At 44.2% G+C, this 27494-nt stretch overlaps 1 protein-coding gene across 1 annotated transcript in view; it reads right to left on the reverse strand.

Annotated features, from left to right (window-relative positions):
• Positions 1-27494, reverse strand: part of LOC126100944 (nucleoredoxin-like) — a 265930-nt gene that overhangs the window by 159100 nt on the left and 79336 nt on the right. The window contains exon 2 of the mRNA XM_049911606.1: positions 25933-26033. The gene's annotated coding sequence lies outside the window, so the exon portion shown is untranslated. The remainder of the gene's footprint in view (positions 1-25932; positions 26034-27494) is intronic.

The raw sequence follows: 27494 nt of genomic DNA on the forward strand, positions 1-27494 counted from the left end.
AACATTTACAAGAATGCATCTGAAACTTGAATAACTCTTTGGCCCTAATCGATGATGTTGGCTGCAGCTAAGGTCACAATACGGGCAAAGCGCTCTCTTGCATGGTGCTACATTGACCTACGCGCGATGGCTCTGCTCTGCTGAGAGACGGGGACGTGTCTTCTTCAGCCTCTCCCATTCGCCGTTGAGTATTGCAGCTTGACATCGCTGATGTCTGCGGTACTGACGTGCCTTAGTCAGCGAGTTCGATGTGGCGCCGCGCTCTTTGGACGACACTGCAGAATCGAACTCGGCCGAGTGCAGTTTACTCACGCGCGTGTAGCATTTACTCCAGAGAGAACGCTTATTCGCTTTCGCACTTTTTCGATCGCGTCGGTGTAAAAGGGGTGTGTGTGTGTGTGTGTGTGGATTACGCTTGTGTTGTGTGCTCCACGTTGTTCAAATGGCTCTGAGCGCTATGCGACTTAACTTCTGAGGTCATCAGTCGCCTAGAACTTAGAGCTAATTAAACCTAACTAACCTACGGACATTACATACATCCATGCCCGCGGCAGGATTCGAATCTGCGACCGTAAGGGTCTTCAGCTCCAGACTGTAGCGCCTAGAACCGCACGGCCACTCCGGCGGCCCCTCCACGTTGTCCTGCTGAAGTGTCTGCCCTAACGTAGTTCTGAGCAGAGTACACACAGTATGTTTGTAACGGTGTGCGGACATTTGCCACGCCGGACATTTGCCACAATTTTACCTGCTCCGAAGGGTTGGATCCCTTGTCTGCCCCTCCTCTTCCTCATCGCCGTCGCGCGGTTAAAGTACTTACTGAGCCTTTCTGCTGGTTTACTTCATATAGGACCAGAATCTCTTTGGATTTTCCGCCACATTTCTAGAGAGACTTTTGTTGTGGAAACTATTAAATGCATCTCGCATTGAAATCGGCATCAAATTTCGAGCCTCAGTAAAACTTCGTCAATCTTGGAGATTTTGCGTTTGTCTAAATTATACTTGCTTTTTTCGATGCTCCTGCAGCAGCTTTCTGTCGTGTTTTGTGTACCATGGGGGATCAGTTCCGTCTCTTATTAATTTATTTGGTATGAATCTCTCGACTACTGTTGATACTATTTCTTTGAACTTAAGCCACACATGGTCGTCACTTACGTAGTTTGGAGGGATTGTAGACTGTCTCTTAGAAAGACATCACTAGAATTTTTAGCTACTTTTATAAATCAATATATTTCGCGTTTAGTTTTGGTGAAGTTTTTTGTTACGGAATTGAGCCTCGCTACGACCGTGTGTTCACTAATCCCTGTATCCGTCGTGATGCTCAGGATTATTTGTGGTTAAGAGGTCAAGTGTGTTTTCGTAACAATTTACAATTTGAATGGCCTCGTGAACTAATTGTTCAAAATAATTAAAAAAAAAGCATTTAGAACAATTACGGAAGGTAGATTGAAGTCACTGTCAACTATAATTGTATGAGTAGCGCACCTATTTGTGATGAGACTGAAGTTTTCTTTGAACTGTTCAGCAACTGTTTCATCTGAGACCAGGGGTCGGTAAAAGGAGCTAGTTATTAATTTATTCCGGTTGTCGAATATAACCTCTGCCCATACTAAGTCACAGGAACTATCTGTTTCAATGTCGCTTGTGAGCTGAAACAGACATTACATTATTTTTCCTTAAGTTGTGCTTCTTGTTTCTGTTGTAGTGCAGATCATTACAATTACGGCTTTTCCCTCCAAAACCTAGGATACTTTCTCTGTGACCCTGTAAATACCAGAGCTAAACAATGTAGAACAACAACGTACGTTACAAGCATAGCATTCTGTGTTACTTCATTTCCTTATTTCTAACATTTTAAAATTGTACGTCGATTTTAGATGACATGTCAATCATAGATGTTCTTATCTCTATTTAGTGAGCGTATTTTCAGTCATGCTTTGAACATTGTCCCGCTACACTTTATTAACTAATGTTTACCCGCAAGGGGCATCGGATTTTAGAGAGTAAATTAACATGGAGTACGTCGTTCTTCTTTTCAAACATTCACATTCCCATTTCTTCTTTCCTTATTGTCTTTTGGGCATGCAGTTTCTAACAACCCTACCACAACAAAGGTCAAAATTTAATGATTGTGGTGTTGCTCACGCTGCTAAATACTGCATTTTGGGGCAACAACTTAGTTATTATGTGGCAGGTGTCATTAGAGCACAGTTAATAGTCATTTAATGTAATAATGAAAAAACTAGGCAATCATCTTTTTGTGTTTCCCACGCTGGTCTCGTCGTAAAATCATGGCTCAATAGTTGAAAATCTAGGTGGTTATGATTCCAAGCTCGAATGCAAAGAGGCCTAGGTTTCAGTTTTATTCTGCTATATTGAAAAGTTTTGTAGATGCGCTTCACAAACCATCCTTGAAAATTACACTTTTGCTGGACAATGGTGGTGTAAAAAGATAATCAGCACTCCGAAATTAAGTTACACTTCCTTTTAATTGCTTTTATTGCAATATCACGTAAACACAAAACATCACTTCATAATACAAAACATACTTGAAAACATCTCTCTCACAGTCACTGTTAAAGTTCACATTTTATAAGCTGACTACGTTATGCGTCTTTCCAACATGACGTCCAACACTTGACTTTCTCAAGTTCCGACTCTCTGCCAACTCAACAACTAACTAACTATCGCTTACGCGCCCAAAAATCAGAGTTACAAGTACGTCAAAGATCGTAGTGACAAAAGAAAGAATACACATAAGAATAATATCATTGCAATATAAACATATCGATGTATCACAAATGAAATCAAATCTGAATGTTGTCTCAGAAATATGTTAGGTAGTTACCAGAAATACAGTAGAATATTACTGGTATCAAGAGGTTCAGATGAGGTGCCGCAATGGTTACGTAATTCAAATACCATTACAAGTTGTAGTAATTAAAGTAGGCACAAATGCAGTGATCAAAAAGAAATGATTACCGTACATTCGCCTCCTCTTTACATCGTTCCTTTCTTGTTGCTCCCATGCCGATGGACTGTTTCTATCGCAATAAGTAAGCGTGAAAGGAAGCTACCGTACAGACAGAGGGATCTATAATTATACTTGGCAGAACTAATTACATACTGACATAATAGTCGGTATTGCTTTCGGTTCCCAAAAGTTATAAACATTTCGATTTCGAAAAAGATGTTCTGTATTTCGCCAAGATGTCGGAGAAGAAGGTACCTTACGTACTGGTTGTATCGACTAACATGTGGAGACGGCGGTTTGAAAGCGGGCAGAAGAAGTACGAGGAAGGGCGTCCCTTACCTGAGGGATCGCTACTCAAGCTACCTGGCGAAGGGGCAAGTGTGGCAAATGTCCGGCGTGGCAAATGTCCGGCATTCGTTTGTAACAGTTGCTAAGTGCCTGCAGTGCTTCCAGTCTGCCCGCAGCAGAGCGAAGGTGGCTCCACGCTGTCTGGCGAACGGTGGGGGGGCAGGGGGCTACCAGTGTGTGTGTGTGTGTGTGTGTGTGTGTTCTCCCCTCATCTCCGAGGTGGTCTGCTTGTTTCCGTCCTTTCCCCCAAGTCGTAAACTCGCTCGCCCCTCCAGCCCCCCCCCCCCCCCATTTCCAGACCTTCCAGACCCCCTCTAGGATGATGTCTGTGGAGATCTTGGCGGCTGGCAGCTCACGCAGCGACTGAGGGGACCCGTGGCCGCTGCTGACAGGCATTGGGCAGCGCCGCCTGCACGCGGCTGCTTCTGCTGTACATACCGCACACATCGGACACAGCCGCGACGCCTCGCGCCCCCGCAGCAACAAGAAGTTCACAAACAGGCCGGGCACGAGGTCGACGCAAAGTACTGCAGGCATGCTGCCGTCGCTTTCTGACACAACGGCGTTTAAAATTAATGTCGGGGTTTTAAGGCTTTGTAGCGTTTATTACATTCAAACTACAGACATAAATAATACATCAAATGTAAGAGCATTGTGAGCACCATTCGTCACACGGCACGCATCGAGTCGATAGACGTGTTCTTCCCAAACCTTGATCAGTGTGTCTGGAGTAAGTGTTGCAACGACTGCCTCACTCTTGTAGATCGGTTGGTTGCGCAGGCACATACACATCAAGCCTTATGAACCACCGAAGTTAAAAATCGAATGGCATCATATCGTAAGAACGTGGTGGCCATGCGAAACAAGCTCTGTCATTCAGCCCCTTGCGGTCAATCCAGCGGTCAGGTACAACGTCGTTTAAGCGATCGCGTACTGAGTTATGCCAGTGAGGCAGCCCACTATCTTGCTGCCAAGTAAAGTTCTGTGGTTCAGTTTCTTCCAACTGAAGAAAGAACCATAGTTCTAGCACATCCAGATAAGAAGCACCAGTTACAGATGCTTCACTGATAAACAAAAGGTCCCTAAACTTCTCGCCGGGATATGGCACAAAAGACATTGAAATTAGGGGAGTCACGTGACTGATGCCCCGTCTCGTGGGGATTTCCTGACGCCCCGATGCGCATATTATGCGTGTTCACATTCCCATTTAGGTGAAATATCGATTCATCAACGAAGACGAAACGATCCAGAAAATTTTCATCGTCATGCGTGCAGGCATCGAACAGAACTCTTTCAGTTGCTGTTTCATTTGGTGTATTATTTATGACTGTAAGTTGAGTGTAATAAAGGCCACGAAGTATTCAAATTACGATATTACTTTTGAAACACCCTATCGATTGTCCGAGCTCAAACGTAACGAGTATCACGAACAGAATGACCTTCTCCGTGCCAACCAGCGTGGGTTCCGAAAAAGTCGATCGTTACGTCCTGAAATCCACGGATGAAGACGTCAGATAAATGCAGTATATGCCGTCGTCCGAAAACATTTGACTCAGTACCACATCACCGCTTATTGCCGAAAGCACGATCGCTACTGGGCATTAAGCGAAATTTGTGATCAGATTGAGGATTTCTTCGTAGGAAGTATGTAGCATTATAAAGAATGTAGCAACTAGTCGCGGAAACATTATTTATTTATTTTGTTGCAAATCGATTTCGACTGATATAAGTCATAATCGGTGCTTGGCGACACTTTGTTGCTTATACATCGCTTTTTGAACACGGTGTGCTGGCTGGTGGTAGTAAGTCAGGCATGTACCATGTTTCATGAATACAAGACATTAATAATAAGGCGTACTACTACCAGCCAACACATCGTGTTCAATAAGCGACGTATAAGCAACAAAGTGTCGCCAAGCACCGATGATGACTGATATCAGTCGAAATCGATTTGCAACAAGATAAATAAATTATGTTTCCGCGACTGGTTGCTACATTCTTTATAATTTTATATTCTACGGTCGCTGCACGGAAAGGGACTCCTACGGAGGCCAACATTCAAAAGTATGTAGCATGTTATTGTGAATGGAGAGTCCCCCAACGCATGCAGATGTGACTTCAGGTGTACCCCCGGGAAGTGTGTTGGGACCCTTGCTGTTCAAATAGTGTGTTTCACGTATATTAACAGTAACCTCACAGTTTTTGCTACAGTGCACTCATCTACACTCCTGGAAATGGAAAAAAGAACACATTGACACCGGTGTGTCAGACCCACCATACTTGCTCCGGACACTGCGAGAGGGCTGTACAAGCAATGATCACACGCACGGCACAGCGGACACACCAGGAACCGCGGTGTTGGCCGTCGAATGGCGCTAGCTGCGCAGCATTTGTGCACCGCCGCCGTCAGTGTCAGCCAGTTTGCCGTGGCATACGGAGCTCCATCGCAGTCTTTAACACTGGTAGCATGCCGCGACAGCGTGGACGTGAACCGTATGTGCAGTTGACGGACTTTGAGCGAGGGCGTATAGTGGGCATACGGGAGACCGGGTGGACGTACCGCCGAATTGCTCAACACGTGGGGCGTGAGGTCTCCACAGTACATCGATGTCGCCAGTGGTCGGCGGAAGGTGCACGTGCCCGTCGACCTGGGACCGGGCCGCAGCGACGCACGGATGCACTCCAAGACCGTAGGATCCTACGCAGTGCCGTAGGGGACCGCACCGCCACTTCCCAGCAAATTAGGGACACTGTTGCTCCTGGGGTATCGGCGAGGACCATTCGCAACCGTCTCCATGAAGCTGGGCTACGGTCCCGCACACCGTTAGGCCGTCTTCCGCTCACGCCCCAACATCGTGCAGCCCGCCTCCAGTGGTGTCGCGACAGGCGTGAATGGAGGGACGAATGGAGACGTGTCGTCTTCAGCGATGAGAGTCGCTTCTGCCTTGGTGCCAATGATGGTCGTATGCGTGTTTGGCGCCGTGCAGGTGAGTGCCACAATCAGGACTGCATACGACCGAGGCACACAGGGCCAACACCCGGCATCATGGTGTGGGGAGCGATCTCCTACACTGGCCGTACACCACTGGTGATCGTCGAGGGGACACTGAATAGTGCACGGTACATCCAAACCGTCATCGAACCCATCGTTCTACCATTCCTAGACCGGCAAGGGAACTTGCTGTTCCAACAGGACAATGCACGTCCGCATGTATCCCGTGCCACCCAACGTGCTCTAGAAGGTTTAAGTCAACTACCCTGGCCAGCAAGATCTCCGGATCTGTCCCCCATTGAGCATGTTTGGGACTGGATGAAGCGTCGTCTCACGCGGTCTGCACGTCCAGCACGAACGCTGGTCCAACTGAGGCGCCAGGTGGAAATGGCATGGCAAGCCGTTCCACAGGACTACATCCAGCATCTGTACGATCGTCTCCATGGGAGAATAGCAGCCTGCATTGCTGCGAAAGGTGGATATACACTGTACTAGTGCCGACATTGTGCATGCTCTGTTGCCTGTGTCTATGTGCCTGTGGTTCTGTCAGTGTGATCATGTGATGTATCTGACCCCAGGAATGTGTCAATAAAGTTTCCCCTTCCTGGGACAATGAATTCACGGTGTTCTTATTTCAATTTCCGGGAGTGTATAATGAACCACTGACTGAAAAAAATCTGCGCAAATAATAATCAGTCAAATCTTAATAACTGATGCAAAGATCGGCAGATGGCTTTAGATGTTCGTAAATGTACAACTGCGCATTCCGCAAACGAAAAAATAACTGTATTATCCTCTGTCTACACTGACAACGAGCCACAGTTGAAATCTGTCAAATCACGCAAAATACCTGTATGTAACAAGTTGTAGGGATATGGAAAGAAACGATCACGTAGACGTAGTCGTAAATAAAGCAGGTGGCAGACTTTGATTTATTGATAGAATACTGGGGAAATGCAATCAGTCTTCAAAGGACATAGCTTAAAAACACTCCTGCGACCCATCCTAGAATAGTGCTCCAGGGCGTGGGACCAGTATCAAATAGGACTAACAAGGGATTTTAAACGTGTACAGAAAAGAGCAGCACGAATGGTCACGGATTTTTTTAACCCTTGGCAGAACATCGCGGAGATGCTGAAAGAAATGAACTGGTAGACGCTTGGAGATAAACGTAAAGTATCCTGCGATAGCCGCCTTTGAAATTTTCAGGCAACAGATCAAAATGAAGAATTTAGGAATCTACAACGGTTCCTTCAATGTGCTTCCCGTAGGAATCGAGAAGACAACACATAGGCTAACAAATTTAGACTTCTGTATTCGAAAAACTAATGGAATTCTGGAAACTGTTTTAATCACTCACCTAAGCCTCTTGTATGAGTAATCTGACTTTGCCCCGATTTATGATTAGATGTTCAGCAGTGACGAAAAAAAAGAAAAAAATTCAGCCTTTTCCGCTTTTTTTCAAATTCCTCCGAAACTAAGGATTTTATCGAAAAAGTTAAGGTTACCAAAATTGAATTCCACATCGATTGAGTACCAAAACTTTGCTATTGATTAAGTTTTTCAATAAAAAAGCTACGTTAGAGAACGGAAATTTTTAACACTTTTCGAAAAACGCACGTTTCGTCGCTATAAAAACGCAGCATCTGAGTTGGCCAATCTGACACAAAATTTTATGGGAGAAAAGTTATAGAGCGACAAATTGTGAAATCAGAAAGACGAAATCGAATTCTACTTCTAAAGTGTGTTTCACTACTTCTAAAGTGATGACAAGGTCATCCTTTTCAACGGTGAAACAATTTTTCGCCGAATCACATTCCACAAAAAATCCAACCAACAGTTTCAGCACTATCTTGAGCACAAGGTGGCCCCTTTCCTGTATATATATTTGACGACGTAGATACGCGTGAAAGACAAAAGGCTGTGTTTTACAAGTTGTTTAATGCCTTTAAAGACCAAACGGACTACGGAAAGGCAGGGTTCGTTATAGATGCAGAATTTTTGTTGCAAAGAGTGGCGTGGGAGAGAAATCAATTATTTTCTTCCAGAATTACGGAGTACGTTGATTACATCAAGCCTAAGAGTGGCAGAAAGGCCACGATTGTGTTTGATAAGTACCCTGATGTGACAAGTGGCAAGAGCACGAAATCAGCTGAGCGGTTGCGCAAAGCCACCAAAAGAACTGGGGCAATTGTCACGTTTAAAGAAACAACAGCAAAAGATTTGTTTCTATCGAACAAATAAAACAAACAGCACCTCATTTCTTTACTGGCAGCGCAACTTGTGGATCATCACTTCAGTATTTACCAAGCTGCTGAGGACGCCGATCACCTGCTGTTGACGTTGCTCAGAAATCTGATTGTTGTCGTCGTTGGCGAGGACATCGACGTAAAAGTCTGTTAAAAATTACTTGACGGCTGACGTCTGTCACTCGTCGCTACAGTGGTGCCACATCGGGTGCCCGCTACCGCTCGGTTATAGGGGACACACAAACACGGCGGTTTGCTGTTAATACGCTAACGCGGGGCAATGTTGGAAGCGGCCACAGAGGTATCTGTCAACGGCTGATTTCAAGTGACCATCGACTACGCTGCGGCGGACGACGCGTTTTGCAGTCCGGAATTTAAACTAACGTCCTAACCTAACCGTCCTAACCTACCTCAACCTGGTGACGTGCAATGTGTTCGAGAAAACGGCAGTCAGCAGTTTGCGGCAGAACTAAAATTTCAATTGCTTTGTTCACTGCTTATGGCATGCCTCTACGAGCAAACACAAGACAGAAAAATGCCAGTTTCGGCGCTAAAAGCTAACTGCAATTTTACGCTGTCACCGGTCACCAGAACTATCCTCACACTGGCTACCCGAGTTGCCGCGTTACCAAGCGATGAACAGCCCAACAGTCCTCGTTGGCACTTGGTTGCGAATTATTGGCGTCATATTCCGAAAGACAAAAGAGTGATAGGAACAAAAATAAGAGCAAATAAAAAAGAGCAAAACACGATGATGAAAATGACGCAGCAAAGAACTAGAAATGCAAAAATTACATTTAGACAAATTAATTGAATAAAAACAATAATCAAACCCTTTCGATTAGATTCAGAAATATAAAAAAAGACTTGACGAAATTCAAACCTACCACCTTTTATATATCAGGTTTATACGCAAACCATTGCTCTACGGCACAAGACTAGTCAAATGGTTCAAATGGCTCTAAGCACTATGGGACTTAATATCTGAGGTCATCAGCCCCCTAGACTTTAGAACTACTTAAACCTAACTAACCAAAGGACAGCAAACACATCCATGCCCGAGGCAGGATTCGAACCTGCGACTGTAGCAGCAGCGCGGTTCCGGACTGAAGCGACTAGAACCGCTCGCTCACAACGGCCGGAGGCTCAAGACTGGGTTACATGACATATTTATGACTGTGGTGCTCCGGTCGCAGCAATGAATTGCAGTCTTAAAAAATTCGGCTTCACGCGATGTTGTGCGTAGCTTATCTAACGTAAAACGATCTCTGTGATAACTGTATATGTGACGCTGAATCGCGTCCTTTGCAGAAGTATACGGTTGTGTTTGGTTAGTGACATAGGTCTATATGAAGCGTGTGTGTTTTCTGTTTTCGGTGTGGGTATCAAGTGTGACAAAATACGAAATGAAAGTGCCAACCCATTATTCGCGATCCAAACACATCAATAAATAATTCAGGACAAGGAATTCGAAGTGAAGTGTCCAGTTATTGCGGCAATTTGGGAAAGACTTATAGTTTGGGCGTGATGTTGAGCAGTCTGATTGGAGGAAACCAGCTCCTGTTCCGGCGTAACCACAAGCGCCGGCGTGGCGTTGAAGAACGAAAGAGCAGAGAAGGCTGTGAGATGACGTCAGCCAGTAGCATGCTGATTAAGACATCACCACCACAGGAATGGCCTGAACAAGATGAGGATATAAGCGCCGCTCCTGCCAGCTTCGGCTCACAGTACTAGACCGGCACTAGCATACTGGCACAGTAGAAGACGGACACTGGCCAGAAACCACTCCTTTGAATAGAACTCTACGATACCCATTATTAATGATCTATATCCATTGTTTACAAGGACATTGCGTATAGCAAAGGACACTGAATGGTTGCATGTCACCCATCACCTGCGACACGTTCTTGCAATACAAAGTTAAGTATTGTCAGTCTTCTTTATTGTAATAAAAACTACTACTATGATTTGCGTGAATTGTTGAATAGCTATCTGAGAAAGCAACATCCTTTAGGCACCCTATAATCGACGAGTGGGTGGGAACCCACAGTTCCAACACGTGAACTGTCAACTATCAACTAATTCAATCGGAACGCTAACAGCTCCGTTGTCCCACAACATATTTCGACTGAAACCAGGCAGACAAGAAGAAATAGTCTACAGCCCCTGTCTCTCAAACTGTCTCAAATGGTTCAAATGGCTGTGAGCACTATGGGACTTAACTGCTGAGGTCATCAGTCCCCTAGAACTTAGAACTAATTAAACCTAACTAACCTAAGGACGTCACACACATCCATGCCCGAGGCAGAATTCGAACCTGCGACCATAGCGGTTGCGCGGTTCCAGACTGTAACGCCTAGAACCGTTCGGCCACCCCGGCCGGCTCTCAAATTGTCTCAACTACCGAAGTGCAACCGTCCGTTCGTCTGGATGCGACACTACTTCATCGGTCTTCGGCAAAGGAAAACAAACTCCTCAAGGCACTGGAGATGAGGGATGACCTACAGAAATCAGCAGAGATATTCAGAAGTTCCAGTATTAGTCCTGATGACACTGTTGAGACTGGACACAACTTCATAGCAGCCACGTACTGTGAAGATGAGTGCGCCTCACTTCTGAATCTTTGAACAATGCATATCAAAGACATCATTCAACCACGCCTCTTAGCCTCCTATAGAAGCATCTGCTTAACAGCATTCCCTTGGAGGTGAAATTAGAAAAACAACGCAATAGATCCACTGCAGTGGGGTCGGAAGGCTTCAAAATTCAACCCATTGCCGTTCCCCACTACTAACGAAGCAGCACCCGCGGAGCTGTTGAGAACAATTAACTGCACATGCGGCACAAGGTGCCATGGAAGTTGTTCATGCGGGAGAAACGGGCGTTTGCATACCCTGCATAGGCCAGTCCTGCACCTAAATTCCAACTGACATCCCTGTTATTGACATTGATGACATTGATGACTGATGACATTTTGGAAGAAAGTAGCCGAGATCCCACCGAGGAATTAGAGTTAATGTTACTTGGACCCTCATCCAAAGAAAACTTAACAAACACATATACGGTACAAAGCTAAAAAGGAATCTTCTAATGTAACTGATTTTTTTTAAATGTGTTATTTTAATGCAGCTTTATAAAGCCATATGTAACTCAATTTATTGTCACTCAAATTAAGTTTCTTTATTATAATAAAACAATAATAAACCTAACGTATTTCTTTTCACTTATATCCTCGTAAATAAGTTTTTTGCCCTTTATATAACATTATTCTGCTTATTCCATGGTTTTCAAAACTGTTATCTCGATAACGTGCAGGTTAGGAATTATGTACCAGGCAATAAATAAAAAAGTGAACATTGGAAAAATTTAAAGACTGGAAAGTAGAAAGTTTATGTTGGTCATTAATCATGCACTTTACATATAATTGAATAATGGTGGCATTTGCTTTCTAGCTACATTTACAGTCACTTTTTTTGATGTTTTGTAAGTACAATTTGATGCTCAGAGACTTTTGTTCCACAAAATATTGCGTCAGATTAGGCAGTTCTCAGATGCTATACGTTTTATAGCGACGAAACGAGTGTTTTTCGAAAAACGCGAAAAATTATCGTTTCCTCGAATTTCTCTATAGAATCTAAACAACTTTCTAAGTTTTGGTGCTCAATCGACACAGAAAATATTGCTCTACATTTGGGTAACCTTGGCTTTTTCGATTAAACGCTCAGTTTATAAGGAATTTGAAAACGACCGGAAAACGGCTGAAATTTTGATGTTTTTCTTTTCATCACGATTGAAACTCCACTCAGAAATTGGGGCAAACATAGATTCGTATTAGAGTGCTAATTGAGTCATTAAAACAGGTTCCAAAATTCCACTAATTTTTTCAAGGCAACTCCGTTTTTGGAGTTAACTTTACTGGCCTAGTAGACCAATTGCAGAACACACTTATGCGTCAAAGCAATCCTTCCCCCCACGATGAATGCGTCAGTGGTGCGGGGAGAAGCGCTAAAAATTGGTACAGTGCGGAGTATCCACTGCCATGTACTTCACAGTGGTTTGCAGAATATATATGTAGATGTCGAACCCTCTGGAAAGTTCTCCAACACCATAGCTACTTGCCCTATCTCACTTTCTTTGGGAGCACATTTTATCTACACTCATTTATCTCTTCTGCAATATTCAGTTATTGTCAGCTTCTCTTGGCCCGAAACGAAATCTGTGCTTTAGTACCGTCATCAGGTTGTGAACTGAGGACTGAAACTGAACTTGAGTAGACCCGCCTTTCAAAACTGATGCCAGTTGACGACAAAATAATCTGCGGTTAACGTTTATGCAACACAAATATCCGAGTTCAGCTTCATATGCGTTATTTTTTGTTCTAACAGAATTGGCTCTAAGAGATTTTTCCACGTGTCCTCGCCGAGTACTGTAACTATTTGGCGAATAAAATCTAGCATGAATGGAAGTGAATTTGTCGCCTAAGTGAACGTCACTAGGAGTGTAAAAATGAACGTGGGACTTTGCCCCCCCCCCCCCCCCCCCCTACACTCCTCGTTCCTCGCCCTGAATAGAGACGGTGAGAGCAATTTTCGTGGAATAGTCGCCCTATTTTTTGGCAACTCACACAAATCTATGTCGAGATCGACCACCACTAGATTATCGTGCGCTAGCCAGTTCGATCATGGAATTATTGTGCATGCAACAGAAAAAAATATTTTTCGCATTATTTGTATCAAGTGATGTTACTATCCTCTCTCAGCTGTATCTGTACCAGGACTGTTAACTTCCTGGTTCGCTCTAACTGGACGCTAGTACGTCACGGAAGTATCTCCGCAAGAGCAGCAACACTGTGGAACTTAAAGGAGCTTAATAAAGCAGAACGGATAGATAAACATTCCTTCAGAATTTCTAAAATAATTGGGGGAAGTGGCAACAAAACGACTATTCACGTTGGTGTGTAGAATATACGAGTCTGGCGATATACCATCTGACTTTCGGAAAAGCATCATCCACACAATTCCGAAGATGGCAAGAGCTGACAAGTGCGAGAATTATCGCACAATCAGCTTAACAGCTCATGCATCGAAGCTGCTTACAAGAACAATATACAGAAGAATGGAAAAGAAAATTTGAGAATGCGCTAGGTGACGATCAGTTTGGCTTTAGAAAAAGTAAAGGGACGAGAGAGGCAATTCTGACGTTACGGCTAATAATGGAAGCAAGGCTAAAGAAAAATCAAGACACTTTCATAGGATTTGTCGACCTGCATAAAGCGTTCGACAATATAAAATGGTGCAAGCTGTGCGAGATTCTGAAAAAAGTAGGGATAAGCTATAGGGAGAAACGGGTCATATACAATATGTACAACAACCAAGAGGGAATAATAAGAGTGGACGATCAAGAACGAAGTGCTCGTATTAAGAAGGGTGTAAGACAAGGCTGTAGCCTTTCGCCCCTACTCTTCAATCTGTACATCGAGGAAGCAATGATGGAAATAAAAGAAAGGTTCAGAAGTGGAATTAAAATACAAGGTGAAAGGATATCAATGATACGATTCGCTGATGACATTGCTATCCTGAGTGAAAGTGAAGAAGAATTAAATGATCTGCTGAACGGAATGAACAGTCTAATGAGTACACAGTATGGTTTGAGAGTAAATCGGAGAAAGACGAAGGTAATGAAAAGTAGTAGAAATGAGAACAGCGAGAAACTTAACATCAGGATTGATGGTCACGAAGTCAATGAAGTTAAGGAATTCTGCTACCTAGGCAGTAAAATAACCAATGACGGACGGAGCAAGGAGGACATCAAAAGCAGACTCGCTATGGCAAAAAAGGCATTTCTGGTCAAGAGAAGTCTACTAATATCAAATACCGGCCTTAATTTGAGGAAGAAATTTCTGAGGATGTACGTCTGGAGTACAGCATTGTATGGTAGTGAAACATGGACTGTGGGAAAACCGGAACAGAAGAGAATCGAAGCATTTGAGATGTGGTGCTATAGACGAATGTTGAAAATTAGGTGTACTGATAAGGTAAGGAATGAGGAGGTTCTACGCAGAATCGGAGAGGAAAGGAATATGTGGAAAACACTGATAAGGAGAAGGGACAGGATGATAGGACATCTGCTAAGACATGAGGGAATGACTTCCATGGTACTAGAGGGAGCTGTAGAGGGCAAAAACTGTAGAGGAAGACAGAGATTGGAATACGTCAAGCAAATAATTGAGGACGTAGGTGGCATGTGCTACTCTGAGATGAAGAGGTTAGCACAGGAAAGGAAATTGTGGCGGGCCGCATCAAACCAGTCAGTACACTGATGACAAAAAAAAAAAAAAAAAAAAAAAAAAAAAAAAAAAAAAAAAAAAAATACGGAAATTACCCCGAAACGGAAAACCGTAATTTTTCGGCCCTTTTCTGCTCTTTTACGATGAGGTTTTACGTCCCCTCGACGACGCACGCTCTCCCCTTCTCCTGTCTTTAATGGAAGTGCACATCTTCAAGCTGACGCTCGGGCTCGATGTCCGTCCAGTGGAGCCTTACAAAAGGAGCAATCCGCTCGGAATATTACCCCCGGACCGGACCCCGGGCGGGAGGTGAGTGTGGTTGCTTACGCTGTGTCGGTGGCTGGCGCTCGAGATCAAAGGCGGCCCGTCACAGAGAGCACTTGTGTCGGCGGCAGGACACAGGGGGAGAGGCGCCCGAGCTCTGCCTCACCCCGCTGGCCACTTTGCGCCCCACCACTACCACCACCACCATCACAAGGCCAGCGACACGGAATTGTCCCCTGGCCACAGAGGCTACGGCTTTAATAGTCGTGGTTGGGCAGGCCTCGTCCTCGCTACACGGAGATGTAGTGTGCATCTACTGGAGCGCCGGCCTGTTACGTCCGCCAGGTACACCGCCGACTGAAGTAATCGAGACCGCCTGATAGCGGACAGAAATGTCCCCAGTTTCACTCAGCACAGAATCCAGTCGAGACGTAAACGATTCAGTCAGCTGCTGGGAGGTGTACTCTGGCACCTGCAGCCGTACAGTCTGTCAAGTTCCCCGCAGCTATTTGACGGTACATCGAGAAGAATTCACTTTTCGACCGCGACTGCAGAGGTACTTCGAACTCTGGATGATTCCGTCACACTCGTTAATTGATATTACCAGCTTTGGAAGAGATCTTCAGATCGTTAAGATGAGTTGAAAATGGGAAACGTATTAACGGATATTATCTGTACAATCTTTCATTTTTAGATAGTGCCGTTTTGTTTGCTTCGGAGCTAGAACAACTTCAGTAAAGGATAACGTTACCGTACACTGTAGGACCGAAGTCATATAATCAGCTGGGAAAATAGTAATGATTAACTGTTTACTGAAAACAACAAGCAGACGGACAATTAAAGATATAAACAGCACAAGGAAAATCCCAATGAGCCTTAAATGGGAATTGTGTAACTAGTGTATACCGCCAGTGTTGACATACAAAAACATGGACGTTAAATGCTCATAACGTTAAAAAAACTGTGGGTTGCCAGCTGAGAATTGAAAAGATGCATGTAGGGTATCACAAGGAGGGCTCTGAGCACTATGGGACTTAACTTCTAAGGTCATCAGTCCCCTAGGACTTAGAACTACTTAAACCTAACTAACCTAAGGACATCACTCACATCCATGCCCGAGGCAGGATTCGAACCTGCGACCGTAGCGGTCGCGCGGTTCCAGACTGAAGCGCCTAGAGCCGCTCGGCCACACCGGCCTGCCACAAGGAGGGAAGATTGGGGTTTGACGTACCGTCGACGACAACGTCATTAGAGAAGACTGCGTGCGTTTACGCAAACTATTCCCTGTAAGCCTCACCTTTCGCCCTTACTGCTGGAATCTCGGCCTTTTGCACGCTGTGAGGCGACGGACAGAAGCGGCAGGCAAAGTGGCCGCCTGAAGTAGCTGTCGCAGCACCAGCCAAGAAGATAAGCACAAGGTGACGGGACGAGCACGGTGAACAGGCTTCAAAAGGTGGGCATTATTGAGGCAGAGTTTCATATCTGTGTGCCAGGTTCCTGTTGGGAGAACATGGCGGTATTCTGTACCGTTGCACCGCAGAAGGATGTACTGTATGAACGTAAAAATTTTTGAAAATTTTTTCCCAACAATCACCAAGCCTTAGCAAGGCAGTCTGTAGCATAGTGTCACAACCGGACGTCAGACATACAGGAGAGCTGACACCATAATCTCATGGCACACAACTGAAGCCATCGCTTGAGCGAGACGTATGAATCGCCAATTGAGCAAGATGATCTCATTGTGGATGGAACATAACGCCATACTGACAACACCGTAAGGTGCCATAACAAGAACGCCCTTCAGCCTGCTGATACTGCGGAAAACCACAAAGTTGAAGAGCTGAAAGCCACTATTGGGACACCATTGTGCGGTGAAGACTGCTGACAAGCCTAGAAAACATCTACATCTACATGATTGCTCTGCTATTCACAATGAAGTGCCTGGCAGAGGGTTCAATGAACCACCTTCAAGCTGTCTATCTACCTTTCCACTCTCGAACGGCAAGCGGGAAAAACGAGCTCTTAATGTTTTCTGTGCGAGCCCTGATTTCACTTATTTTATGCTGATGATCATTTCTCCCTATGTAGGTGGGTGCCAGCAGAATGTTTTCGCAATCGGAGGAGAAAACTGGTGATTGAAATTTCATGAGAAGATCCCGTCGCAACGAAAAACACCTTTGTTTTAACGATTGCCACTTCAATTCACGTATTATGTCTGTGGCACTATCTCCCCTATTTCGTGATAATACTAAACGAGCTGCCCTTCTTTGTACTTTTTCGATGTCATCCGTCAGTCACACCTGATGCGGGTCCCATACCGCACAGAAATACTCCAGAATCGGGCGGACAAGGGTAGCGTAAGCAGTCTCTTTGATAGAGCTGTTGCACCTTCTAAGTTTTCTGCCAATGAATCGCAGTCTTTGGTTTGCTCTACCCACAATATTATCTATGTAATCGTTCCAATTTAGGTTATTTGTAATTGTAACCCCTAAGTATTTAGTTGAGTTTACAGCCCACAGATTTGTGTGAGTTATCGGTAATCGAAATTTAGCTGATTTCTTTTAGCACTCATGTGAACAACTTCACACCTTTGTTTATTCAGGGTCAAAATGGTTCAAATGGCTCTGAGCACTATGGGACTTAATTTCCGAGGTCATCAGTCCCCTGTAACTTACTTGTTAGAAGTACTTAAACCTAACTAACCTAAGGACATCACACTCATCCATGCCCGAGGCAGGATTCGAACCTGCTAGCGTAGCGGTCGCGCGGTTCCAGACTGTTGCGCCTAGAACCGCTCGGCCACTACGGCAGGCATCCAGGGTCAATTGCCACTTTTCGCACCATACAGATATCTTATCTAAATCGTTTTGCAAGTCGTTTTGATCATCTGATGACTTTACAAGACGGTAAATGACAGCATCATCTGCAAACAATCTAAGACGGCTACTCAGATTGTCTCCTATGTCGTTAATATAGATCAGGAACAATAGAGAGCCCATAAAACTTCCATGTGTTTTGTTTTACTCGGGCTTTACTGTTTAATAGGGCCACATTCGGTCAGGCTTGCCAAGACATAACGTCACTGCCTCCATCACACAGTTATAAATACTCGGGCTCTGAAGCCTCTTCAGCTTCCAGTTGCAGTGAGTCAGCGTCGAGGCAGGACTAGTGATGTGCTGTGTACCTTTCACCAGATGACTGCTAACTTCGAGATTGTAGCCCGCGTGGTCTATGGGACTTAGTCCCTGTGAGCTGCCGAGCTCTTATCCGCTGATGTTAAGACCAGGAATATTCTACCACCGGCTCACTGCAGCAAATTGACTGTGCTTACCCCACTGTCGCAATGTCGCTGTGGACAAGAGGCGCGCTAGCTGCTGCCGCTGCCCCTGTCTCGCATCTGAGAGCTGACGCTAGCGACCGTGGCCATCCTTAGGTTGGGAGGCCGCGTCCTAACTCCGCACAGTCATTGCCGCCCGTGCTGAGCCGCTGGAAGCTGCCTGGGGCACTCCCTACGAGGTAAACGAGTGTGCCCCGTCAGAAGTGTCGCCGAGGTGTGGGACAACACCACGCAAACAGCGCCCGCAGCCAGCCGTGTGGTCTGCCCTGTGCAGAGCCGTCCTGCTGCGCGTCTTGTCCTGATCTCAGCAACAGTCTTGAGAGGCTGCTGAGCGGTGCACACCAGTGTGACGCGTCCGTAGCCCTCCCCTGCTGCCGCGAAGACATTTCAATTATAAAGCTAATAAGTGTCTACTCAGTTAATACTGTCCCACAAGAGCCCACAGCACCTGACAGGCCCTCACCTCCGCCCTCCACACTTCACTTCATATCCCGCACCTGCGAGGTCACAGCTCACCGATCCTTATTTTACACCTAGATAACTCGGACCAACTGTGGCTGCAGCGTGTGAAAGGGCTGGCCATTGTATCTAGCGAGAATTAAGTTATTACAGGGTGTAAATTTTAATTTGACAAACCAGAGTAACTCGAAAAATAAGCTTCACACTGCTTCATCTGCTGATGCTGAAATTAGCCCGCCACCCCAGCCCCCTGGGGGTGGGGCGGGAGGCAACTTTAAAATTTCAAATGGGAACCCCCATTTTTTTTACTGCAGAATCAAATTCTACATAAAGAACTACGTACGTTCTGTCTTAAACATTTGTTTTGATTCTTGGTAGTTGGCGCTGTAATTCAAGAAAATCAATGTTCTCACTTTTGCGTGGAAAATCGTTACGGATAAATAAAAAATATTTGCTTCGTAAATTTTGATTCGCTAAAACTAAAGCTCTTTCTCCCCTCCAACCCCCCTAACCCCCCACCCCCATAGCATGGGGTTGGAGAGAGAGGAATTAGACTTTTACAAATGTTGGCCGAAGTATTAATGGGTCACCATTTGTAAAACTCTAATGTGTGGACGAGCATTATCCTGTTGAAACAGCACATCACTTTCCTGTTGCGAGAACGACCAAAGATCTTGCCTAACTATATTCTGCAGATATCGAGCGCTGGTTAGCGTCCCTTCCAGGAACAACAAGGGTGAACGAGAGTTGCAGCTTACTGCATCCCAGAGCATGAGGCCTGGAATGGGGCCAGTGGACTTCGACGAATGCACTCTACGAGACAGTGCTCATCACGTCCACGCGGTACGCGCAAGCGACCATCACTTGCGTGCAGCCAGAATCCGCTTTCATCGCTGAAGACCATCTTCCAGGTGATACTGTGTCGGCGGCAGGCGAGCCGTGAACTTCCATGCTGTGGCGTGAGTGGGAGACTGCTTAGAAGCGTGCGTGCCAGTAGTCCCCGTGCTAATATGCAGCTCACAAGCCCTCTTATCTGTGCTCTGGTAGCTGCACGATTTGCCAATGGGACCGTTACAGTACGACGATCCCAAAGGGCGCCTGTCCTGCGTGGACATCCAGAATCCGGCCTGCACCTGCCGGAATGTTCACGTGAGCGCTGACACCAGCGTCGGTGCACATCCAATTTGTGTGCCAATTCTCCGAAATGACCATTCTGCCACTCGGAAGGCCACAAATTGACCTTTCCAAACTGGTGCAGTAGGCTGTAGGAAACACGAGTGAGTCTCCGTAGCATGGTTGCCAGCTTGGTTCACACTTTGCACGACATTGAACATTCTGGCAGTGGGCATTCCCTTTTAAAAGGACAGACGCAAATGGCTCTCTGGTAGCTCTGCCACTACGCTGTCTGCTTGCAGACGACGTTGAAACCATTATCAGAACATCTGTTATCCTCAGCGTGGCACACAACCCCAAGGTCGTGTTCTCTGATCTACGAATGCACATCAGTGCCGTTAGCATTCTTGGTACCACCTGTGTACAGTATTTTGGTGTCCGTTATGTGTCCATAAGTCTTTTTATATAATGTGATATTGTGTCCTGCCCGCGACGTAATAATATACTTTTTTCCTTTCCTATCGAAATATCAAAAGTTAAAGATATAATTTAATCTTTGTGCCAATTAACTGCGCTGCAAGTCAGCGAATATGTACACCCAGGGTAATGAGAACGGCGTAGCATTACCATCTGTATTTTATCCTATATAAGAATGCGCGCTCGTCTTTTCTTTCTCTCTCTTTAGTCGCACACCTTTCCGACAGCATCTTACGCTATCAGACTCCTATATTCTTCCATTTTGTTTCAAATGAACTGAAATTGCGTTCCTGTTACGAATTTATGTAGTTTTGTCATTATTATCGGCAATTGCGATTACCGAAATGACTTTACTATGAATATTTTTCTTTCGCTCCAGAATCGAGCTGAGATTACTGTAATTTCTACGTGTTTCGCCGAAATACGGCACAATTCTTTATTTTGTTCAAAACTGTGAGATTAGCGTTTGAGATGTCAGATGTCTGTATAAAAAACTTACTTTGTGAAATAATAATTGCTTAATTTGGCATTTCCGCTTTCGTTTCATAGTAACGGTTATCAGTCCCCAATTTATAAAATGTTACAGATTTTGCTTTACTACATTTTTTCTTACGTTGTCAACGCGATCGGGGTCAGGGATTTTCTCTGCCTCGTGATGACTGGGCGTTGTGTGCTGTCCTTAGGTTAGTTAGGTTTAAGTAGTTCTAAGTTCTAGGGGACTGATGACCATCGATGTTAAGTCCCATAGTGCTCAGAGCCATTTGAATCATTTTGTCAACGCGATAACCACGAAATTAATTTAGAACTGATCTGAATTTGCTCGCGAGGTGAGAAGACAATTTTCCATTCTTCTGGGATTTTAAAATCACAAACTAAACGTTTTTCCAGCACGTTAAGAGTCTACTGATCTTCACTTCAAACAACAAAAAAGGTAAAAAAGATTAAGAAAGTGATTTTTGTATGCGAATGAGATATTTAAATACATTTTACTTTTCATTTATTAGCTTTCCCCCTGACTAATCAATTATTGATTACGCATTCCAAAAAAACTAACTTATTCTCTATTATTTATTATTATTATTATTATTATACAAATTTGGCCGTTAAAGACCGTGAAAACAGTTATTTCTTGCGCTTCTGGGAAGTCTTCTTTCTCTCAGTCCACACTTCTTTCATTCTTGCGCTGAAGGCGGCTTTTCTCTCTTCAGACCATTTAGTTCCACAAGTCTTCTTAATTTTCACACCGAAACCCGTGAATGAATTCAGTTTTTTTCTAAAAAGGTTTCTGTTAAATATTGTTTCCTGATCTATGTCCATTTCTTTTAGATCTCTTTCTGTGTTGATAAACCATAAATTTTTATTTTTTAGATTTGCGATGTACGAAAATATTTGTTTTGTAAGCCTATTCGGGTTCATCCTCATGATGTGAGCATAAAAGGAGCATCTTCTTTTTCTAATTTCGTCTGTAATTTTGCTGCACTTCGTATACACTTCTTTGTTGCTTTTTAGTCTGTATACAGGCTTGCCTTGATCATCTGTTATTTTCCTGTGTCCAAGAATTGTCCTCACAATTCCTCTTTCACGATTTTCTGTCTGTTCTGCGTATGTAAAATTTGCCAGTGTTTCTGATGCATATAGTGTCTGCGGTCTAATGACAGTCTGGTAGTGTCTGAGTTTTATGTTTTTGGATATACATTTTTTTGAATACATTTGTCTGCAGTAGTGAGTTGCTGTCTCTAGTTTTTGTATTCTAGCATTCTAGCCCTGCAGGCTGGATGACCTTTTGCCACAGGCTGAATTAGTTCACCAAGATATTTAAAATGTTTAGATACTTGTATTTTCCCGTATTTCGTAGTTATTTTCTTTGGTGGATTTTTGATATTTGTAATGATTTCTGTCTTTTCAAATGAAATTTGCAAGCCTGCTTTTTCAGCAGTTTCTTTAAGTAATTCTATTTGTTTTATTGTGTCTTTTTGTGTGTAAGCTAAACAGGCGAGATCGTCAGCGAAGGCAAAACAGTTGGTTTCAATGGCTTTGTAGCACTTCCCTCCAATTTGGACTTTCTCAACTCCATGTTTTTGCGTGAGTTTTCTCCACTCTGCTATGACTTTATTATTATTATCACTTGCTCTGAAGTGTTATCATAGGTACAATTTAGATCGTAACACGGTACAGCTGGAGCTCGCATCACTCTGTCCGAGAGTTGTTCTGTTTCAAAGTAATCTAGAGCGTATGTCGGCGCTTGTTTGTTGAATACAATAGCGTCCGGTAAAATAGTAGATCGCCACCGTCCGGATATTCTGATAACAAACGATCACCTAAACTGGCTATTTTTTTGCCATGAAAAAGGTGACGCTGTCAGAGATGTAGTGGTACTTTTAATGTTGTCTCCCTTTAGAGTATGTTTGTTGGCGTCGATTTCACCGACCGACACAGATGCGGAGCGCCTTTTACTGTATTCTTGTGGAGCTTAAATAGGCTGGAGATGCTTGCAGATCCGTAGCAGATGCTTGCTTAGTCCAGGTAGGGAGGAATAAGTTCTCCAGTCTCTGTCTACTCGTTTGTCACAAAAAACGGCTGGAACGGTTATCCTAATACCCACTTCAGGTTGCAGGTTGGCTGTCTAACGGCTTCCAGGGGTAACAAAAATTTCGATTTCAGTATTTCGTTAACTAGTGACCGAATACAAAAATTTTAAATGGTATCGTAATCTATTTATTAAGGGGTATAATCTATGATAGCTTCGCTCATGTCGTGCAAATTACCCACACTTTATTCATTCAGTATTTGAGAATAAAAGCACTTAGTGACTTCCGACAAACTTTAGACTTGATTATAAGCTGGTTTACACACGAGAGTACGATTCTTTAAAAAAATCAGTGGTGGGGCGTTAGTGTTATTATAGAAGAAATCCGATAAATTCTGGGTATATGATAAATCGCACAAATCTAAGGGCTGTCAGTTCGACTAAATACCTAGAAATTACAATTACGAGGAACTTAAATTTGAAAGACCACATAGATAATATTATGGGGAAGGCGAAACAGACTGCGCTTTGTTGGCACAACACTTAGAAAATGCGACAAACCCACTAAAGAGGCAGTCTACATTACGCTTCTCCGTCCTCTGCCGGAATATTGCTGCGCGGTATGGAATCCTTACCAGGTAGGACTGACGGAGGGTATCGATAAAGTGCAAAGAAGGGTAGCTCGTTTCGTGTTATCGCGCAATAGGGGTGAGAGTGTCATTGACATGATACGCGAGTTGGGGTGACAGTCACTGAAACAAAGGCAGTTTAATTTGCGGCTAGATCTATTTACGAAATTTCAATCACTAACTTTCTCTTACGAATGCGAAAATATTTAGTTGAGACCCACCTACGTAGGGAGAAACGATCATTATAATAAAATAAGAGAAATCAGAGCTCGAACGGAAAGATTTAGGTGTTCCTTTTTCCCAGGAGTCATTCGAGAGTGGAATGGTAGAGAACAGTATGAAAATGGTTCGATGAACCCTCTGCCAGGCACTTAAGTGTGAATTGCAGAGTAACCATGTAGATGTAGATGTACCATTAAGCCTGCATTACAAGACGCTTAGTGGGGAGGTGGGTATTCTACTATAGCAGACGCAAAACCGTTCAGTGTGCGTGTAGTGTCTTTGGCGGCTGTGTGCACCTACTGACCAACGCATACGCCAGGTGCACTCTAGTCGATCGCTCACTCATTCAATCGGCATGTAATGCGGGCTTTCGTCACGGCCTACATAGATAAGACCGTCCGCCGAGAACACGGTTTGCGCTTGTTTTCAAGGCTAGACTCAGCAGCAACGTGTGATTTTGTCGAATAAGCGTAACTGGTAACACGTGTCTCGACGATGAGACACTTAAGAATCTGAACAGTTTCAAAGCCGCTAAGTTTGCTCAGTCACAATACAAGCAAAAGCAGTTACGGAGACAATACACTTATTGCTCATTCTGCCACAAGCGCAATACCAGAAGCACATACCAGGTCATTAGCAGAGTCGCTTTCTGGGGAAAAATTCGGAAGGAAACGTCTGCAGGCACGGAAGTACTGTACTGGGAGAATAACGACAGAAGTTGAGTTCTGATTTCACTGCGCGGCTCCGTTCGGCGTTAACAGCACGTGGACACGCCAACATCCCTTCGTTTGCTAGTGTTTCTCTGCATGCAGGTACCTCTTACCGACGTCATTGGCCAGAAACAGAATTCAGTTTATTTCCTGTATGTTGTTCTTTTGCCGAGCAGCAAACATTTATTTTCGAGTATTTTCAATTATTCAGCCGAGTCCAGATTTTGTAAAACTATCAGTTACAGTTCCTAGCGGTTTATTATTTTTAGTTTGTCATTTAAACGGGAACGGGACTGACGTTAACGGCATCCGGTGCACAATTCATTTCGTCGAAGTCGGAACAATTTGAATTTTTGACCCAAATATATTTCCGAATAAATTTATGTAATGCTGATCTTAAGTCGAATGTAGTTTTGAACACCAAAGTGTTTTTTACTAGCGATTGTCTTTTACTAAGCAGAAACACTTTAGACAGAAAACTTACAATTCCTGGACAAAAGATGCAAAGTGATACCAGTCGCTGGCAGATTAAAACTGTGTGCCGGACCGAGACTCGAACTCGGGATCTTTGCCTTTTGCGGGCAAGTGCTCTACCGTCTGAGCTACCCAAGCACGACTCACGCCCCGTCCTCACAGCTTTATTCCCGCGCCCGGGTTCCTGGGTTCGATTCCCGGCGGGGCAGGGATTTTCTCTGCCTCGTGATGACTGGGTGTTGTGTGATGTCCTTAGATTAGTTAGGTGTAAGTAGTTCTAAGTTCTAGGGGACTGATGACCATAGATGTTAAGTCCCATTGTGCTCAGAGCCAGTTGAACCAGTTGAACCTCACAGCTTTACTTCCGCCAGTACCTCGTCTCCTACTTTCCAAACTTCACAGAAGCTCTTCTGCGAACTTTGCAGAACTCGCACTCCTGGAAGATAGGATATTGCGGAGACATGGCTTAGCCACAGCCTGGGGGCTGTTTCCAGAATGAGAGTTTCACTCTGCAATGGAGCGTGCGCTCGCAGGACAGCTTCTGTGAAGTTTGGAAAGTAGGAGACAAGGTACTGGCGGAAGTAAAGCTGTGAGGACGGGGTGTGAGTCGTGCTTGGGTAGCTCAGATGCTAGAGCACTTGCCCACGAAAGGCAAAGGTTCCGAGTTCGAGTCTCGGTCCGGCACACAGTTTGAATCTGCCAGGAAGTTTCATTTCAGCACACAGTCCGCTGCAGTGTGAAAATCTGATTCTGATACCAGTCGAGTTGCTGAGCAGGCAGTAATGAGACACGGCTGCGTCTTTGACAGTACAGTAGTGAGTGGTCGCGCTGCAGAGCTGAGGTGAGCAGTGAGCAGTGAGCAGTGAGCACTCACCGGTCCGAGCTGACGAAGATGACCTGGAAGCGGTGGCCGCGGGCTCGCACCTTGTGGTAGGTCTCCACCAGCTGCGGCGTGAACGCCTTGCACGGCGGGCACTGCAACACACGGGTACCGCCGTACCTCATATTAGGGAAACACAAACCACAGATTAACAGACATCAACCGTAGCCGAAAAATTCTCATATATATATATATATATATATATATATATATATATATATATATAGCAACAGCCTCCAACATAAACTAATAACTGAAGAAAACTACAACATGCAGAAAACCATAGTAGGAGATAAAGAAATAATAAACCAAAACACAGCTCTGTGCAACAGAACTCTCTTCTGTGACCTCACAGAACTGTCAGACGATCCATACCCATTAACAACACCCGCCCACACCCCCACCCCCTCCCCCACACCCACTCACAGAGGGCGGCGGGCGGAGGGGTTGGGGGGGGAGGGGAAGAGAGAGAGAGAGAGAGAGAGAGAGAGAGAGAGAGAGAGATCTCGCAAAGCCTACGGTCAAAATAACATCAAAACCTCCCGCCCAAACCATCTTGTATCTTCTAAACAGTGAGACAATGCAAGTTAAAAAGGCAGTTTCACAGTGAAGACACTGTGGAAACTGGTAAAAGTAAGTGAAAACATACTGCATAGACACACAGACACACAGTTTTTCGCATAGAATGAAATAATGTAAACCACAACAGTTTAACATTCCAGTCATAAATTTCGATGCAAATAAGTTTTCTATATTAAGTTCTCTTTCGTTTCAGATGTCGAACTATAAAAGAATAACAGCTACACTGCATTCTAGCTTGCGAAAATATATGATCTGCTAACAAGGTATAAAAAGTTGTTTCAGATTGTGAATACATTACGTAAAAGCTGAAATTCTCTATGTATGAGAGTAAAGAGAAATTTTTCCTGGTATCTGTGTACTAATAAAAAAACTGTAAATCGTCAGGTCTCTCTGTCTATTTGAACACTCTAACCTCCAAAAGTACTACACAAAGTTTTACGGGATTTTCACAGGTGATTTGAGTGTAGCTTGGGGCATCATATAGGATTCATTTCATCAAAATCGGGATACGGGAAACAAATTTATTGTAAGTGAAAATCTGCTCGGCTTAATATTTCGTATGTTTAATCATCACGGCAATGAACCAATGAACAGCGCCGTTAGTTTTGTGGTACACCAAAGACCCAACACATGGCAGTGTTAGTTTTTTTTAAAGTCATAGTCAGTGAAAGATATATTTTGGGAAGTTTACGTCAGTGACAGAATAAAGTGCCGCGACCCTATATTTACAAATAGAAACTGAAATTGAGTGTACTTGGTTGGGATATACCGTTTTACTGATTTTGCTCTGTGTGTTAAAGCTTAAAAGTACTGCTTTGCATCTTTTCATGCGATTTATTTAACTACTTTGCAAGCAAAACCTAGTTTATTAAGGTTGCTTTGTGGTTTGGGAGCGTTTTGTTGACAAATAAAAATGACTTGAAAGCGGTCCAGTCTCAGCGAATGCACCAGAACTGCAGAAAGACTGCGTACTT

Source organism: Schistocerca cancellata, chromosome 9, assembly GCF_023864275.1.
Source record: "Schistocerca cancellata isolate TAMUIC-IGC-003103 chromosome 9, iqSchCanc2.1, whole genome shotgun sequence".
Taxonomy (NCBI): domain Eukaryota; kingdom Metazoa; phylum Arthropoda; class Insecta; order Orthoptera; family Acrididae; genus Schistocerca; species Schistocerca cancellata.